Genomic DNA, 21,012 nt, shown 5'->3' on the forward strand with positions numbered 1-21,012 from the left:
AGGGCACAAGGTCTTGAGTGCCAAACACTTCCATCTTGTTCAACTGCTTTGTCATTTCTATATAATATACTGTCTTAAGACTGAGCCTCAGGCATTGTGGCAGGAAGATTCAGACACAATAGAAGCTGGAATTCGTCCTCTTTGATCCCATTTCAGTACTGGGCAGAGCAGATTCACATTCCTTTACAGCCTTTAGTTCGGCAGTTTAGTTCTTTCTAAATAAGTCTTTTATTATTGAGAGTTTAAGTCCAATGTTTAGCCAAAATCACTAAAGATAAACTTCAAGGAGCAATGTGGCAAAAATAGAAGGATTATGATTAGCTATATTCAACTTAGTATATCAAACTCAGAAGTACAGGTAGTTGGTTGGGTGAAGTTCCCTATTTTTATCTTTGTAGTTTTGCACTGAGGTCTTTCTTCCCATGCTTATATTTCCATCCTTGTGATATCAAAGTTCTGTAGGGTGAGAGTGCTGTAGATGAACAACTTGGAGTCTAAATTTGCCTACAGTCAAGCCTCCATGAACTCACTGTAGTGTGGATGAAGCAGTTTCCCAAAACAAGGTCCCCAGCATCCGGTGATAATAGCAGTCACTTATATTTGATTGATAAGTCACAAAATGTGCCTATTTTCCTCCATTAACCATAACTTCCCACAATGAGGCAGATCACAATCCAAACACTTTTATAAATATGTGATGTAGATATATACACATATATATTCTGTATATAGTATGATGGTGTGAGTGCTTACAGAATGTGTACTTCTGTCCTAGGATTGAGGAACTGGGAAGGGGTTTTCTGAGGCTGCTGGGTAACTCATGTTTTTGTTCAGCGTCTGATATCTGTGTTCTTTGCCTCCTTGCTTGTCTCTCCTCCCTTTTCTCCACCTTCTGTGCATTACGACTACTCTCTGTTTCTGACTGAAGCAAAGAACTACTCACTGGTTTTCCAATTACTCAGACCTGCCAACTAGCCTTCTAATAATTCCGGTGGTCTTCTGGAAAGAGCAACAGAATCCAGCACAATCTACAGTATTAACATTAGTCCAAAGTCTCATATTTGTATCAGCTAACAATCTCATTTCAAAAAGAGTTCATGCCCACTTGAACCTTCAAGATCCAATTTTGCAGGGACTCAGTAGGACTTAAGTAGTAGGGTAAGGTAGAGCCAATGCACAGGAATACATAATTCCCCAGGTAGCTACTGTGTTAATACAGCCAGGGGAGTCAGTTTCTCAGAGCTTTCATTCAATCATCTGCTTCAGTTGGGATTCTTTCTTCCCATCTCATTAGCATGACTCCATTGATTGTTTCAGTGCTTGTTTATTAATGGAAGAAAAATATAAACTGAGTTTCACCAGAATGATCCTTTGAAGTACGCTGAACATGTACATGTACTGTATGTATTACCGTAGAGATTGGAACCAATTTATTGTATGTAAAGTTTTATGAATGGTTATTTTATAATTTATGTATTTAATATAGGAATCAATAAGCTCTGGTGTTTTAGTTTATATAAAAATAAAAAAACTGCATTTTTAAAAGCTTTATCTTCATTGTCCATATGTTTTCATTTTATGTGTGTGTGTGCACACTCAGTCATGTCTTACTCGGCGACTCCATGGACTATGACCCACCAGACTGCTCTGTCCATGGAATTTTCCAGGCAAGAATACTGAAGCGAATTGCCATTTCTTTGGGGGATCTTCCCAACCCAAAGATCCAACTTGCGTATATTGCATCTCCCACATTAGCATGTGGGTTCTTTACTTAAGCTAGTTTTGAAAAACGGGGTGAGGGAAATCAGGGTTATCCCTATAATGCCAGAGAACAAACTCTATATCAAAGATGGTAAATAGATTTCTTCTCATCTATCCACTCTGAACTTTTTATTGTACCTGCGAAGGAGCACTGTGGTGAGGAGCCCAAGGCAGAATTTACACTCACAAGGATAGGTTTATGGTCATTAGCGTGCCTGCTCTGAATACAGTTGGGGGAAGAATCTAGCCAGCTATTTGTCATTCTTATCTAGCTATTACTTCTTTTCCTTTATCAACATTTTTCTCTACCTTGTAGACCCACTAGATATAACAAGTTAACTGGAGTCTGTTATATGAGCATCCCTCATGTTTCCATCCCTGTGGTTGGGTATGAATGGTTGACACTCAAAGACCTTACAGTTTGTGTGAGAAACAACCCATGCATACATGAAACAAACAATAGTGTACAACAGTTACAGTTAAGTCGCTCAGTCATGTCCAGCTCTTTGAGATCCCATGAACCGCAGCACGCCAGGTCTCCGTGTCCATAACCAACTCCCAGAGTTTACTCAAACTCACGTCCATTGAGTCAGTGATGCCATCCAACCATCTCATTCTCTGTCGTCCCCTTCTCCACATGCCCTCAATCCCTCCCAGCATCAGGGTCTTTTCAAGTGAGTCAGCTCCTCGCATCAGGTAGCCAAAGTATTAGAGTTTCAGCTTTAGCATGAGTCCTTCCAATGAACACCCAGGATTGATCTCCTCTAGAATGGACTGGTTGGATCTCCTTGCAGTCTGAGGGACTCTCAAGAGTCTTCTCCAACACCACAGTTCAAAAGCATCAATTCTTCGGTGCTCAACTTTCTTTATAGTCCAACTCTCACATCCATCCATGACCACTGGAAAAACCATAGCCTTGACTAGACGGACCTTTGTTGATAAAGTAATGTCTACTTTTTAATATGCTGTCTAGGTTGGTCATAACTTTCCTTCCAAGGAGCAAGCGTCTTTTAATTTCATGGCTGCAATCACCATCTTCAATCATTTTGGAGACCCCCAAAATAAAGTCTTGCACTGTTTCCAGTGTTTCCCCATCTATTTCCCATGAAGTGATGGGTCCGGATCCCATGGTCTTAGTTTTCTGAATGTTGAGCTTTAAGCCAACTTTTTCACTCTCCTCTTTCACTTTCATCAGGAGAGTGAAAAGTTCTTCTTCACTTTCTGCCATAAGGGTGGTGTCATCTGCATATCTGAGATTATTGATATTTCTCCCAGCAATCTTGATTCCAACTTGTGCTTCTTCCAGACCAGCATTTCTCATGATGTACTCTGCATATAAGTAAATAAGCAGGATGACAATATATAGCCTTGACATACTCTTTTTCCGATTTGGAACCAGTCTGTTGTTCCATGTCCAGTTCTAACTGTTGCTTCCTGACCTGCATACAGGTTTCTCAAGAGACAGGTCAGGTGGTCTGGTATTCCCATCTCTTTCAGAATTTTCCACAGTTTTGTAACTCTCTTGCTTTTTCCATGATCCAGTGGATGTTGGCAATTTGGTCTCTGGTTTCTCTGCCTTTTCTAAAACCAACTTGAACATCTGGAAGTTCACAGTTGACATATTGCTGAAGCCTGGCTTGGAAAATTTTGAGCATGACTTTACTAGTGTGTGAGATGAGTGCAATTGTGCAGTAGTTTGAGCATTCTTTGGCATTGCCTTTCTTTGGGATTGGAATGAAAACTGACATTTTCTAGTCCTGTGGCCACTGCTGAGTTTTCCAAATTTGCTGACATATTGAGTGCAGCACTTTCACAGCGTCATCTTTTAGGATTTGAAATAGCTCAAATGGAATTCCGTCACAAAGTGAAGTATAATTTTATAGGTCACTATGAGAACAATTAAAATTAAGATTAATCTTTAAGGGTTGTCTTGAAAAATCCTTGCTAAGAATGGTTCTCCTTTCTGTTGCAACCTCTTATCTTTAACTGGCAAAAATTGTCACTCATCAGTTCATTACCAAGTCCTGTTACCTGTCCATAGGAACCATCCCCCGTGCCATTTCAAATCCCTAAAACAGAGAATAAGACATTACTGCCATCCTCAAGACATCACGTGTACCATCACCTGATGAAGACTTACAACTGCCTGAGTCTGTGAGAAAGGCACCAAGCATATCAACATGCCATGATTCTGTTTTGTTATGAATTCTGTCTAACGTTGTAAATGAAAACCTCTGTTTTGATTAACTCCAATATCACTCATATATACTATCATGTCAACAGCTCAGCTGACTTCTTCTAGCTCCAGAATTTGGAAGTACCCCATGTTTGAGTATTCACTCCATTATTCCTGCTTGGAAAACTCCATAGACAGAGAAGCCTGGCGGGCTGCACTTCATGGGATCACAGAGAGTCAGATACAAATGAGCAACTGAGTTTGCATGCACGCAGTGTCTTTTGGAGACATTAATAGGGGTAAGGACACTTCTTCCATTCCGTTCCGTTCAGTCGCTCAGTAGTTTCCGACTCTTTGCGACCCCATGGACTGTAGCCTATGAGGCTTCTCCGTCCATGGGATTCAATACTGGAGTGGGTTACCTAGTGCCAATTAGACAACATCCGCTCAGTTCTTACATATACCACAAAAAGAGACTTCTCTTGCAGGCTCAGTCCACACAGCTCTGCCTCTGACCTACAGGTGAGCCGCTGTCATAGGGGTGCAGATATGTGTTCAAGTGCTTACCCACCCCATGGGTAGAGACTTGTGCCCAGCGGCTGATAAAGAATGCTTCTTTTACTCAAGCTAGTTTGTAATTACATATAGAATGTGAGAGTGGATGATGAAGACTTTCTTACTCACTGAAAATGTTCCAAATAAAGATGTGTTTAACAAGTGCATTTTTGCATGCAGATACACATATAAATAGGACATCATTGGCTTTAATCAGTAGGCTGTATAACAAAGAGGTATTGGGAATCTGTACCTGTAATTACTGTAAAAATATTGAGAACAAGGGCCACTGCATCTTTATCGTCTTCATAAAGCTCCATATGACACTTATTTTGGAATTTAGAAGGAGAAGGAGGAAACATAAAAAACAGACACTTCAGGAACTGGATTCTTCTTCATTTTAATAATTTAGATCAAATTACCAAAATCCGCTGGATCATGGAAAAAGCAAGAGAGTTCCAGAAAAACATCTATTTCTGCTTTATTAACTATGCCAAAGCCTTTGACTGTGTGGATCACAATAAACTGTGGAACATTCTGAAAGAGATGGGAATCCCAGACCACCTGACCTGCCTCTTAAGAAACCTATATGCAAGTCAGGAAGCAACAGTTAGAACTGGACATGGAACAACAGACTGGTTCCAAATAGGAAAATGAGTACGTCAAGGCTGTATATTGTCACCCTGCTTATTTAACTTCTATGCAGAGTACATCATGAGAAACGCTGGGCTGGAAGAAGCACAAGCTGGAATCAAGATTGCTGGGAGATATATCAATAATCTCAGATATGCAGATGACACCACCCTTATGGCAGAAAGTGAAGAAGAACTTTTCACTCTCCTGATGAAAGTGAAAGAGGAGAGTGAAAAAGTTGGCTTAAAGCTCAACATTCAGAAAACTAAGACCATGGCATCCGGTCCCATCAATTCATGGGAAATAGATGGGGAAACACTGGAAACAGTGCAAGACTTTATTTTGGGGGTCTCCAAAATGATTGAAGATGGTGATTGCAGCCATGAAATTAAAAGACGCTTGCTCCTTGGAAGAAAAGTTATGACCAACCTAGATAGCATATTAAAAAGCAGAGATATTACTTTGACAACAAAGGTCCATCTAGTCAAGGCTATGGTTTTTCCAGTGGTCATGTATGGATGTGAGAGTTGGACTGTGAAGAAAGCTGAGCACCGAAGAATTGATGCTTTTGAACTGTGGTGTTGGAGAAGACTCTTGAGAGTCCCTTGGTCTGCAAGGAGATCCAACCAGTCCATCCTAAAGGAGATCAGTCCTGGGTGTTCATTGGAAGGACTGATGCTAAAGCTGAAACTCCAATACTTTGGTCACCTCATGTGAAAAGTTGACTCATTTGAAAAGACTCTGATGCTGGGAGGGATCGGGGGCAGGAGGAGAAGGGGACAACAAAGAATGAGGTGGCTGGATGGCATCACTGACTCGATAGACATGAGTTTGAGTGAACTCCAGGAGTTGGTGATGGACAGGGAGGCCTGGTGTGCTGAGATTCATGGGGTCACAAAGAGTCGGAAATGACTGAGCAACTGAACTGAACTGAAATTACTTTGCCCTGACTGACTAGAAATTAATAAACAAATCTAATATTCGATTATGGAATCATCAATTATTTCTATTTTCTTTATTGATTTTTACTCTTTTGCCTTTAATTTACATTACCTCAAATGTATTTTTGTACAGACACAGGATATAAATTCAATATTTCTTAAATGCACATTAAATATTCTTAGAGCCACTATAGGAAAATATGTAGAAAATATTCGAAACTTGGAAATAAAGCAAAATGTTGAGTATTTGTCTTTATAATTTCATTTCAGGATGGTTTCTGTCAGTTGAGAAAAGGTCTTTTGACTCTGGGGAAATGCATCAATTGATGACAGCCCAGGTGTTTACAGCCCTGTAAATTTAGAAGCTAACTTGCAGAAAATTGATAAGGTAAGATTTTTTCTTGTTTTTTTTTTTTCTTTTCTCTTGATAAAAAACTCAAAGATTAGGGATCTGCCTTACATGCAAACTGACCACTTTGGTTTTTAGCATTTCATTTCTCCATATTTGCCCCATTCTTCAAATCTTTTTGAATCAGGTCATTCTACTGGTTTCTTTATATAATGAAGTACATAAAACTTGGATGTGCTCATTAATTTTTATGAGAATGACATTTTTAACAACTTGAAAGGAGTGTTTTTCAAAAGCCATCCTAAGGAATATGAGACAAGATATGTTCCTTGTTCTCAGTGGCCTTCTGGTAAATAAAACAGTTAAATCCCAGAAATAATGAAATAGCAATCAGTATAGGAGGGTTACGGAGAAGGCAATGGCAAGCCACTCCAGTACTCTTGCCTAGAAAATCCCATGGATGGAGGAGCCTGGTAGGCTGCAGTCCGTGGGGTCACTAAGGGTCGTACACGACTGAGCGACTTCACTTTCACTTTTCACTTTCACACATTGGAGAAGGAAATGGCAACCCACTCCAGTGTTCTTGCCTGGAGAATCCCAGGGAAGGGGGAGCCTGGTGGGCTTCTGTCTATGGGGTCACACAGAGTCGGACACGACTGAAGTGACTTAGCAGCAGCAGCATAGGAGGGTTAAAAGCTTTAGGGGTACCACCATCCACTATGTATCCTGAATTAATCTTTCATTCCAGATCCACTCCCTCTCCTAGTTCTCCCAATCAGGGAGAGATGTTAGATGGAGTTATGATAGATTCGTGGGCTTAACTCTCTCCTGCCTTTCCCTCACCCTCCATATCCAATCCTTCACAGGTTCTATTGATTTTAGTTCTCCCACCTATCTTCTATTCTCCATCACTTCTATTAAGAGCTTCTCAGCTGAATGAACCCTTGCAGCAACTTCCTAGTTACATTAACTGCTTCTAGTTGTATCCTCTTTGTGTACACCCAGCTTGCTTCCAGCTTGATTTTATGTGGCAATCATAGCTGCTTGTTCTCATCTTTGAAATTACTCCTTGCTTTCCCTTGCCTAACCTGGGGTTAACTCTGAAATGCTTACGGAACTAAACTCATAACATAAATGTGGGACTTGGGAATTAGATGAGACCCTACAGCCAATACAAGGCTCTTATTTTGTCTAACCCAGCTGTAGGAAATAAGCATGGCCATTTATGTCCTGGATATATCTTCTAATCCTTTAAGTTTCAGCTTAGCTATTATCCTCCTCATTAGTTGGACACAATATCCTTTGTTTTCCCAAAGCATTCTGCATGTACTCATCTTGTCATTTTACCAGGTAATTATGATTATTTGTTCTGTTCATTCCCACTTATACACCCAATGAAATCTGAGTTATTTGAGAGATAATATGCATTTCCCAGTTTTCAATCTTTGGCATCTAATACATTTCCTAATACCTAGCAGAATCTCACTAAATTATCTTAATTCTATTGTTTATATATTAGGTGGTGGAGGGAGTTCTTTTTCCATTTTCTTTATTGAAGTAGAGTTGACTTACATTATGTTTCAGGCATATAAGAGACTTAATACTTCATAGATTATAGGCCTTTTAAAGTTATTAGAAATATTGAGGGGGCGGTCCTAAGATGGCGGAGGAATAGGATGGGAAGACCACTTTCTTCCTCACAAATTCATCAAAAGAACATTTGAACGCTGAGTAAATTCCACAAAACAACTTCTGAATGCTGGCAGAGGACATCAGGCACCCAGAGAAGCAGCCCACTGTCTTCGAAAGGAGGTAGGAAAAAATATAAAAGATAAAAAGAGAGACAAAAGAGGTAGGAATGGACATCTGTCCCAGGAAGGTAGGCTTAAAAAAGAAAGAAGTTTCCAAACACCAGGACACACTATCACTGGCGAGTCTGTGGCGAGCCTTGGAACCTCAGAGGGCAACATAAACGGGAGGGAAAATAAATAAATAATTAAAACCCACAGATTATGCACCCAATGGTAACTCCCAGCAGAGAAGCAGCGCAGACGCCCAGATCCGCCACTAGCAAGTGGAGGCTGGGCAGGGAGGTGCGGGGTGCATTGCTTAGAGTGAGGACCGGGCCTGAATGCCCCGAGGGCAATCTGAGGGAGCTAACTTGAGATAGCAAAGCAGAGTGTGGGATAGCTACCCCGAGAAAAGCCGAAAAGCCCTAACCTAAGACACCACCAGACCCACTCACAGAACAAAGAACTGAGCAGAGCTAGCCAGCTGTGGACAGCCTATCCCCCATCCCATGCCGGGGACAGGCAGGAGAGGGCAGCCAGAGCTGGAAGGGGGAAATTGCGGCCCCAGAGAGGCATCATCTACCAAACTGCAAGCAAGCTTGGTTGCTAACCAATACTTCTTGGGATTCTGGACGATAGACATCCACCTGAGAAGGTGCACCGGTTGTACACCCAGAAAACTGAGCAGCAGGGACCAGGGAGGCAATAAGTCGCAGTGACCACGCTTGCCAAACACCTGATCACCTGAGCTGCTCAGACCAGGGAAGGGCACAAAACGCAGGTCCAACCAAGTCTGTACCTTTGTGGAGTACCTGGCAAGAATACACAGAAGAACTGTACAAAAAAGATCTTCACGACGAAGATAATCACGATGGCATGATCACTCACCTGGAACCAGACAGTTTGGAATGTGAAGTAAAGTGGGCCTTAGAGAGCATCACTACAAACAAAGCTAGTGGAGGTGATGGAATTCCAGTTGAACTATTTCAAATCCTGAAAGATGATGCTGTGAAAGTGCTGCACTCAATATGCCAGCAAATTTGGAAAACTCAGCAATGGCCACAGGACTGGAAAACGTCAGTCTTCATTCCAATCCCAAAGAAAGTCAATGCCAAAGTATGCTCAAACTACCACACAATTGCACTCATCTCACACGCTAGTAAAATCATACTCAAAATTCTCCAAGCCAGGCTTCAGCAATATGTGAACCGTGAACTTCTAGATGTTCAAACAGGTTTTAGAAAAGGCAGAGGCACCAGAGATCAAATTGCCAACATCCGCTGGATCATGGAGAAAGCAAGAGAGTTCCAGAAAAACATCTATTTCTGCTTCCTTGACTATGCCAAAGCCTTTGACTGTGTGGATCACAATTAACTGTGGAAAATTCTGAAAGAGATGGGAATACCAGACCTCCTGACCTGCCTCTTGAGAAACCTGTATGCAGGTCAGAAGCAACAGTTAGAACTGGACATGGAACAACAGACTGGTTCCAAATAGGAACAGGAGTACGTCAAGGTTGTATATTGTCACCCTGCTTATTTAACTTATATACAGAGTACATTATGAGGAATGCTGGGCTGGAAGAAACACAAGCTGGAATCAAGATTGCCGGGAGAAATATCAATAACCTCAGATATGCAGATGACACTACCCTTATGGCAGAAAGTGAAGAGGAACTCAAAGGCCTCTTGATGAAAGTGAAAGAGGGGAGTGAAAAGTTTGGCTTGAAGCTCAACATTCAGAAAACGACGATCATGGCATCTGGTCCCATCACTTCATGGGAAATAGATGGGGAAACAGTGGAAACAGTGTCAGACTTTATTTTTTGGGGGCTCCAAAATCACTGAAGATGCTGATTGCAGCCAGGAAATTAAAAGAAGCTTACTCCTTGGAAGGAAAGTTATGACCAACCTAGATAGCATATTAAAAAGCAGAGACATTACTTTGCCAACAAAGGTCCATCTAGTCAAGGCTATGGTTTTTCCAGTGGTCATGTATGGATGTGAGAGTTGGACTGTGAAGAAAGCTGATCGCCAAAGAATTGATGCTTTTGAACTGTGGTGCTGGAGAAGATTCTTGAGAGTCCCTTGGACTGCAAGGAGATCCAACCAGTCCATTCTAAAGGAGATCAACCCTGGGTGTTCATTGGAGGGACTGATGCTAAAGCTGAAACTCCAGTACTTTGGCTACCTCATGTGATGAGTTGACTCACTGGAAAAGAGTCTGATGCTGGGAGGGATTGGGGGTAGGAGGAGACAGGGACGACAGAGAATGAGATGGCTGGATGGCATCACCGACTCGATGGACATGAGTTTGAGTGAACTCCGAGAGTTGGTGATGGACAGGGAGGCCTGGAGTGCTGTGATTCATGGGGTCGCAAAGAGTCGGACACGACTGAGTGACTGAACTGAACTGAACTGAGTACCTGAACCTGATCAGCTTTGACCTGGAAAGTGCATGCAACCCGGGGCCCACCTCAGATGGTTCCTGGCAGAGTAACCTAGAGCCTGAGCAGTATAGACAGGGAAAGCACACACTCTGTGAGTGGGGGCAAACCCAGTGTGGCCAAGACACTGCGAGCACTCCCCACAGACGCCAATGATATTTGTTTGCAGAGTTTCTCCCTCCCTTCAACACGACTGAACAAGTGAGCCTTAAAAAAGTGACCACCACTGCCCTCTTGTGTCAGGATTGAAATTAGACACTGAAGAGACCAGCAAACAGAAGAAGCTAAAACAGAAGGAACCGCATTGGAAGTGACAGATGGAGAAGTCTTGAGGCTACTGCAAGAATAAGACTGAAAACCAGAGACAGAGGCTTAAATCCAAATCCTGAGAACACCAGAGAACTGACTGCAGGGAACATTAATCGATAGGAGCTCATTAAATGCCTCCATACCTACACTGAAACCAAGCACCACCCAAGGGCCAACAAGTTCCAGAGCAAGACATATCTTGTAAATTCTCCAGCATCACAGGAACATAGCCCTGAGCTTCAATATACAGGCTGCTCAAAGTCACTCCAAACCCATTGACATCTCATAACTCATTACTGGACATTTCATTGCACTCCAAAGAAAAGAAATCCAGCTCAACCCATCAGAACACCGACACAAGCTTCTCTAACCAGGAAACCTTGACAAGCCACCTGTCCAACCCCACCCACAGCAAGGAAACTCCACAATAAAAAGAACTCCACAAACTGCCAGAAGACGGAAAGGCCACTCCAAACACAGAAATATAAGCAAGATGAAGAGGCATAGAAATACCCAGCAGGCAAAGGAACAGGATAAATGCCCACCAACCCAAACAAAAGAGGAAGAGATAGGGAATCTACCTGATAAAGAATTCCGAATAATGATAGTGAAAATAATCCAAAATCTTGAAAACAAAATGGAGTTACAGATAAATAGTCTGGAGATAAGGATTGAAAAGACACAAGAAAGGTTTAACAAAGACCTGGAAGAAATAAAAAAGAGTCAACATATAATGAATAACGCAATAAATGAGATAAAAAACACTGTGGAGGGAACCAACGTTAGAATAAAGGAGGCAGAAGATAGGATAAGTGAGATAGAAGATAGAATGGTAGAAATAAATGAAACAGAGCGGAAAAAAGAAAAACAAATTAAAAGAAATGAGGACAATCTCAGAGACCTCTGGGACAATGTTAAATGCCCCAACATTCAAGTCATAGGAGTCCCAGAAGAAGAAGACAAAAAGAAGGACCATGAGAAAATACTTGAGGAGATAATAGTTGAAAACTTCCCTAAAATGGGGAAGGAAATAGTCACCCAAGTCCAAGAAACGCAGAGAGTCCCAAACAGGATAAACCCAAGGCAAAATACTTCAAGACACATACTAATAAAATTAACAAAGATCAAACACAAAGAACAAATATTAAAAGCAGCAAGGGAAAAACAACAAATAACACACAAGGGGATTCCCATAAAGATAACAACTGATCTTTCAATAGAAACTCTTCAGGCCAGGAGGGAATGGCAGGACATACTTAAAGTGATGAAAGAAATAACCTACAGCCCAGATTACTGTACCCAGCAAGGATCTCTTTCAAATATGAAGGAGAAACCAAAAGCTTTACAGACAAGCAAAAGCTGAGAGAATTCAGCATCACCAAACCAGCTCTCCAACAAATGCTAAAGGACCTTCTCTAGACAGGAAACACAGAAAGGGTGTATAAACTCGAACCCAAAACAATAAATTAAATGGAAATGGGATCATACTTATCAATAATCACCTTAAACGTAAATGGATTGAATGCCCCAACCAAAAGACAAAGACTGGCTGAACGGATACAAAAACAAGACCCCCATATAGGTTGTCTACAAGAGACAAGGGACACATGTTGAGGTCCTTTAATGGACCGGAACCTGGTGGTCTGGAGTCAACCGACAAGTAAGTAAAGGAGAGAGAAAGAGGTTGATATTCCTTGGTTTATGCAGAAAGCCAATAAAGCCCCTGCACGGGGCTTGCTCTGTTCACGAAGGCCTCAGGCGCCCTCTCGATGGGGTGAAAGCGCAGAGCACCTTCTCGAGAGGGTCTTAGAAGCCCAGGCAGGAAAGTGAACCCAGAGGACCTCTGCGCTCCAAGAATTAGCCTAAAGAGAGAGAGAGAAAGCAAGACACTGGGACCAAAGCTCTGATGGAGCAAAGGTGTTTTATTCAACATAGTGTAGGTATTTATACTTTCTTACAAGATAGCTATTTTTAGCAGAGATAAAATCAAAACTTACAAGTTATCAAGGAAACATGAGGTCATCCATATGAAAGAGAGTTGTAAATAATCACTTTTACCATATGGTTCATAAAAAGGAAGAGGGTACTTATCACGGTATAGAAAATCTAACGAAGGAAATGCCTGGATTCGTCAGCCCCCACCCCCACCCCCGGGAGAGGCTTGCCTCTCCACTTAATTCCTGAATATTCATGAATTAATAAGGAACAGAGAATTCCTGACAGGTCCAAAACAGCACACAGGAAGCCTCCTGTTATGCTTCCTGACAGACACATACAGACTGAAAGTGAAGGGCTGGAAAAAGATATTCCATGCAGATAGAGACCAAAAGAAAGCAGGAATAGAAATATTCATGTCAGAATAAATAGACTTTAAAACAAAGACTGTGAAAAGAGACAAAGAAGGAAACTACATAATGATCAAAGGATCAATCCAAGAAGAAGACATAACAATTAAAAATATATATGCACCCAACATAGGAGCACGGCAAAATGTAAGACAATTGCTAACAAGTATGAAAGGGGAAATTAACAACAACACAATAATAGTGGGAGACTTTAATACCCCAATCACACGTATGGATAGATCAACTAAACAAAAAATTAACAAGGAAACACAAACTTTAAATGATACAATAGACCAGTTAGACCTAAGTGATATTTATAGAACACTTCACCCCAAAACAGTCAATTTCACCTTTTTCTCAAGTGCACACGGAACCTTCTCCAGGATAGATCACATCCTGGGCCATAAATCTAGCCTTGGTAAATTCAAAAAATCTGAAATCATTCCAAGCATCTTTTCTGACCACAATGCAGTAAGATTAGATCTCAATTACAGGAGAAAAACTATTAAAAATTCCAACATATGGAGGCTGAACAACACGCTGCTGAATAACCAACAAATCATAGAAGAAATCAAAATATGCATAGAAATGAATGAAAATGAAAACACAACAACCGAAAACCTGTGGGGCACTGTAAAAGCAGTGCTAAGGGGAAGGTTCATAGCAATACAGGCACACCTCAAGAAACAAGAAAAAAATCAACTAAATAACCTAACTCTACAACTAAAGCAACTAGAAAAGGAAGAAATGAAGACCCCAGGGTTAGTAGAAGGAAAGAGATCTTAAAAATTAAGGCAGAAATAAATGCTAGAGAAACAAAAGAGACCATAGCAAAAATCAACAAAGCCAAAAGCTGGTTCTTTGAGAGGATAAATAAAATTGATAAACCACTAGCCAGACTCATCAAGAAACAAAGGGAGAAAAATCAAGTCAATAAAATTAGAAATGAAAATGGAGAGATCACAACAGACAACACAGAAATACAAAGGATCATAAGAGAATACTATCAGCAATTAAATGCCAATAAAATGGACAACTTGGAAGAAATGGACAAATTCTTAGAAAAGTACAACTTTCCAAAACTGAACCAGGAAGAAATAGAAAATCTTAACAGACCCATCCCAAGCACGGAAATTGAAACTGTAATCAGAAATCTTCCAGCAAACAAAAGCCCAGGTCCAGATGGCTTCACAGCTGAATTCTACCAAAAAATTAGAGAAAAGCTAACACCTATCCTACTAAAACTCTTTCAGAAAATTGCTGAGGAAGGGAAACAGCCAAACTCATTCTATGAGGCCACCATCACCCTAATACCAAAACCTGATAAAGATGCCACAAAAAAAGAAAACTACAGGCCAATATCATTGATGAACATAGATGCAAAAATCCTTCACAAAATTCTAGCAATCAGAATCCAACAACACATTAAAAAGATCATACATCATGACCAAGTGGGCTTTATCCCAGGGATGCAAGGATTCTTCAATATCGGCAAATCAATCAATGTAATACACCACATTAACAAATTGAAAAATGAAAGCCATCTCAATAGATGCAGAGAAAGCCTTCGACAAAATTCAACATCCATTTATGATAAAAACCCTCCAGAAAGCAGGAATAGAAGGAATATACCTCAACATGATAAAAGCTATATATGACAAACCCACAGCAAACATTATCCTCAATCATGAAAAATTGAAAACGTTTCCCCTAAAGTCAAGAACAAGACAAGGGTGCCCACTCTCACCACTAATATTCAACATAGTTTTGGAAGTTTTGACCACAGCAATCAGAGCTTAAAAAGAAATAAAAGGAATCCAAACTGGAAAAGAAGAAGTAAAACTCTCACTGTTTGCAGATGACATGATCCTTTACATAGAAAACCCTAAAGACTCCACCAGAAAATTACTAGAGCTAATCAATGAATATAGTAAAGTTGCAGGATATAAAATCAGCACACAGAAATCCCTTGCATTCCTATACACTAACAATGAGAAAACAGAAAGAGAAATTAAGGAAACAATTCCATTCACCATTGCAACACAAAGAATAAAATACTTAGGAATATATCTACCTAAAGAAACAAAAGACCTATATATAGAAAAATATAAAACACTGGTGAAAGAAATCAGAGAGGACACTAATAGATGGAGAAATATACCGTGTTCATGGATCTGAAGAATCAATATAGTGAAAATGAGTATACTAAACAAAGTAATCTATAGATTCAATGCAACCCCTATCAAGCTACCAACAGTATTTTTCACAGAGCTAGAACAAATAATTTCACAATTTGTATGGAAATACAAAAAACCTTGAATAGCCAAAACAATCTTGAGAAAGAAGAATGGAACTGGAGGAATCAACATGCCTGACTTCAGGCTCTACTACAAAGCCACAGGCTCTACTACAAGCCACATCAAGACAGTATGGTACTGGCACAAAGACAGAAATATAGATCAATGGAACAAAATAGAAAGCCCAGAGATAAATCCATGCACCTATGGACACCTTATCTTTGGCAAAGGGGGCAAGAATATTCAATGGAGAAAAGATAATCTCTTTAACAAGTAGTGCTGGGAAAACTGGTCAACTACTTGTAAAAGAATGAAACTAGAACACTTTCTAACACCATACACAAAAATAAACTCAAAATGGATTAAAGATCTAAATGTAAGACCAGAAACTATAAAACTCCTAGAGAAGAACATAGGCAAAATACTCTCCAACATAAATCACAGCAGGATCCTCCATGACCCACCTCCCAGAATGTTGGAAATAAAAGAATTAAACAAATGGGACCTAGTTAAAATTAAAAGCATCTGCACAACAAAGGAAACTATAGGCAAGGTGAAAAGAGAGACATCAGAATGGGAGAAAATAATAGCAAATGAAGCAACTGACAAAGAATTAATCTCAAAAATATACAAGCAACTCCTGCAGCCCAATTCAGAAAAATAAACGACCCAATCAAAAAATGGGCCAAAGATCTAAACAGACATTTCTCCAAAGAAGACATACAGATGACTAACAAATACATGAAAAGATTCTCAATATCACTCCTTATCAGAGAAATGCAAATCAAAACCACAATGAGGTACCATTTCACGCCAGTCAGAATGACTGCTATCCAAAAGTCTACAAGCAATAAATGCTGGAGAGGATGTGGAGAAAAGGGAACCACTTACAATGTTGGTGGGAATGCAAACTAGTACAACCACTATGGAGAACAGCTTCCTTAAAAAACTGGAAATAGAACTGCTATACGACCCAGCAATCCCACTTCTGGCCATACACACCAAGGAAACCAGAATTGAAAGAGACACGTGTACCCCAATATTCATCGCAGCACTGTTTAGAATAGCCAGGACATGGAAGCAACCTAGATGTCCATCAGCAGACGAATGGATAAGAAAGCTGTGGTACATTTACACAATGGAGTATTACTCAGCCATTAAAAAGAATGCATTTGAATCAGTTCTAATGAGGTGGATGAAACTGGAGCCTATTATACAGAGTGAAGTAAATCAGAAAGGAAAACACCAATACGGTATACTAACACATATATATGGAATTTAGAAAGATGGTAATGATAACCCTGTATATGAGACAGCAAAAGAGACACAGATGTATAGAACTGTCTTTTGGACTCTGTGGGAGAGGGTGAGGGTGGGATGATTTGGGAGAATGGCATTGAAACATGCATATCATCATATGTGAAATGAATCACCAGTCCAGGTTCGATGCATGATACAGGATGCTCGGGACTGGTGCACTAGGATGACCCAGAGGGATGGGATGGGGAGAGAGGTGGGAGGGGAGGTTTAAGAAGGGGAACACATGTACACCTGGGGTGGATTCAAATCAATGTATGGCAAAACCAATACAATATTGTAAAGTAATTAGCCTCCAATTAAAATTTAAAAAAATAAAGTTATTAGGAAATATTTGCTATATTCCCTGTGCTGTACATTACATCCCTGTGTCTTATTTACTTTATACCTATTTATATTAATCTATATTATATTTATTTATTTTTTACCTCTTCCTTTATGTTGCCCCTCCCTCATCTCTTTCCCCACTTGCAACCACTAACTTGCGCTCTGTGAGACCGTTTCTGTTTTTTTATGTTCATTTGTTTTATTTTTTAGAATAGTATCACTTCCCATTTGGACAGTAAAAGAGGGCTCCATGAGCATGGAAATAGGTAAACTGGGCCATTTTTTTGAAAGTTATTTTATTGTTGTTGCTTCGTTTTTGTTGGTTCTTTTTGTTATTTCTTCTTCCTTTTGTTACCTTATTTTTTGAACAATAATTCTGGCCCATAAACCAAACACTCTTCAGAAAACAGGCAAAAAGACAAAAACATTCCCTACTCATTTCCCTTATCTTCCTGCTGAAGGTCTCTATTCCCCTGTATTCTACTCTCTGCCCACAGGAGGGAAGCATTCGTCTAGAAGTCCAGGGGAAAAGTGTCAGCGCAAAGAAAATCTGAAGTTAATTTTATGGGGCATTTTAACCCTTGGTTGTGTCTTTCTCTTCCACATGTCCATATGAAAGCAATAATCTAAATATAAATACTGTCTTGTCCACTCTTCTGACATGGTTTTTTACTATCTTGGGTTTTTTTCAGTCTTTACTTCAGAGAAGCTGAGTTGTTGTCTTTCCCTGAGGCAGCAAATTCATTTGCAAACACAAAGGCTCAGGGAAATTTGCGCCCTATTACACAGTCTCCAAATATTCCAGACTTGCTAAGACTCCAGACGAAAAGGGTCAAGGCAGTTCATCAGATTCACTTCCTAATTCTCAACTTCCAAAGCAAGTTCTTCCCAGAGCACAGACAAAAGGAAGGTATGTTATTGTGTCTAGAGTTACTCGATATGAATGCACTTGAATTTTTTTAAATAACAGTGTTATATTTAAATGTCTTTGCTAAAACATGTCTCCTAAAGAAATTTTTAAGGAAAAACATAGAGATTTATCCTTCAAAAATATTTACCACCCAAGAAGCACAAGAATGGAAAAAAGCAATAATTTCTGATTGTTTGTACAAAATATTGGCTAGATAAGTTTTTATTCCTTTGGTCTGCCATTCTTAACTATATATGGCATATTATATGTCACTATGTAATTGACAAAAGATCCCTGCTTAGTGCTGGCGTCCGTCTCCCCAGTTCTGCCGGGACTGCTGTTGGAAAGGATAGTTCGAAACAAGCCAGGTACTTCCATTTTATTTACCAAGGGAAGTAAAGCAGAATCCCAGTTATGTTGGTCTTTTCTCTTTCTGGCCTACTTTTCTTTCTACTCTGTTATGAGAGATAATATGTGTTTAGAAGACAATGGGCTTCCCTAATGGCTTAGTGGGTAAAGAATCTGCCTGCAATCCAGCAGACAGGAGACACAGGTTTGATCTCTGAGTTGAGAAGATCCCATGGAAGAGGAAATGGCTACCCACTCCAGTATTCTTGCCTGGAGAATTCCATGGACAGAGGAGTCTGGCGGGTTACAGTCCATGGGGTCACAGAGTCAGACATGACTGAGCGACTAAGCATACACGCCTGTGCTTAGAAGGCAGTCTGAGTCCCAGCCCTAGCTCTGCCAGTCAGTATGTGTCACTGAGTTACTGAAACATTTGAAGCCTTCCTTTCCTTTTTGTAAATGGGATAAATAAGATAATTTCTCTTGTTGAGCTGTTGTGAGGACTACATGTAGCAGAATTCAGTTCAGTTCAGTTCAGTTCAGTCGCTCAGTCATGTCCGACTCTTTGCGACCCCATGAATCACAGCACGCCAGCCCTTCCTGTCCATCACCAACTCCCAGAGTTCACTCAAACTCATGTCTGTCGAGTGGGTGATGCCATCCAGACATCTCACTCTCCGTCGTCCCCTTCTCCTCCCGCCCCCAATCTTTCCCAGCATCAGAGTCTTTTCCAGTGAGTCAACTCGTCGCATGAGGTGGCCACAGTATTGGAGTTTCAGCTTTAGCATCAGTCCCTCCAATGAACACCCAGGATTGATCTCCTTTAGGATGGACTGGTTGGATCTCCTTGCAGTCCAAGGGACTCTCAAGAGTCTTCTCCAACACTACAGTTCAAAAGCATCAATTCTTCGGCGATCAGCTTTCTTCACAGTCCAACTCTCACATCCATCCATGACCACTGGAAAAAACCATAGCCTTGACTAGATGGACGTTTGTTGGCAAAGTAATGTCTCTGCTTTTTAATATACTATCTAGGTTGATAGCAGGATTAGTACCAAAAGTTTCAATGTGTGGCTTGAGATAAAAGGACTGGATCAACAGCAGGCTTCATACGTGACACTTTAATTATTTGTAATGTTTTCAGTTCATTTATAAGTATAAAAGGATATAGTTCAAAAGGTCAGTATAAGACCATAAATTGTGAAAGAACAGTATACGCATCTTACACTCAGACATCACTGCCTTCAAGATCTTTCCTGACTGTTGGCACTCTAAACCCAGCAAAATGTATTCTGCCATAGCATTGCAATATTATGTGGGTAAGCAGGCATTCAGGTAGAGGACTATGCCAAAATCTTACTCCTCAGTCTAAGGTTAGTAGGCTGCAGAGGAGGAGCAAAGACAGGGCAAGGCAAATCCTGGGCATTACTAGGAAGCCTGTGCAATAACCCTTGCAGTACCCCCTAATCACCACAGTAGGTCGCTATAAGGAACCGCTGTGTTCTGGGATACCTCTGACTCGGACTACTGACAAGGAGGTTTTCTTTTGAGCATTAACGAATTTTTCAGTACAATGAGAGTCATTTTTTAAGGCCCAGAAGAGACAAACATTTGCTCTTTTATTTGTTTATTCATTCGTTTATTTCTTCATTTTTCAACAAATATTTACTGAACAGTTACCATGTCTCACTCATGCCTGGGTCGGTGAATTGTATGTGAGTGACTTGCCTTTGGCAGAGCTAACAAAGAGCAGAGCCAGACTGTGGGTCAGATCATCCAGCTCCAAGTTTAGTCAACTTTCCACTTAAAATATGTATAATCAATTCATGTAATTAATGCATTCTATAACGTATTACATAACCCTATATATTATGATACATAATTGTATTAACATAATTATCAATATAGCTGCTGCTGATGCTGCTAAGTCGCTTCAGTCGTGTCCGACTCTGTGCGACCCCATAGACAGCTGCCCACCAGGCTCCCCCATCCCTGGGATTCTCCAGTCAAGAACACTGGAGTGGGTTGCCATTTCCTACTCCAATGCATGAAAGCGAAAAGTGAAAGTGAAGTTGCTCAGTCGTGTCCGACTCTTAGCGACCCCATGGACTGCAGCCTACCAGGCTCCTCTGCCCATGGGATTTTCCAGGTAAGAGTACTGGAGTGGGTTGCCATTGCCTTCTTCATCAATATAGCTAACCTGTAATTGATTATATATTAAGTGAATAATGACATGACAATGACTGAGCTCCTACCAAGTGTCTGAATTTTTTAATACATTTTTTCATAGACTATATGGACTCCAGAGTGGTATTTGGAATCCCAGTTCTATTCCCCATTCTCTCTATGACCTTTATCAAGTTCATGAATGTCTCTAAGGCTCAATTTTCCCATCCATAAAATGGAAATGATACAACCTGCCTGGCAGGGTTATGGAAAGGATTAAATTTAAATAAAGTAAAATATAACAGTATAAAAATAGACACAAAATGCATGGTACAGGATAGG

This window comes from Moschus berezovskii, chromosome 8, assembly GCF_049115385.1.
Source record: "Moschus berezovskii isolate FMDL1 chromosome 8, NW_MosBer_1.0, whole genome shotgun sequence".
Taxonomy (NCBI): Eukaryota; Metazoa; Chordata; class Mammalia; order Artiodactyla; family Moschidae; genus Moschus; species Moschus berezovskii.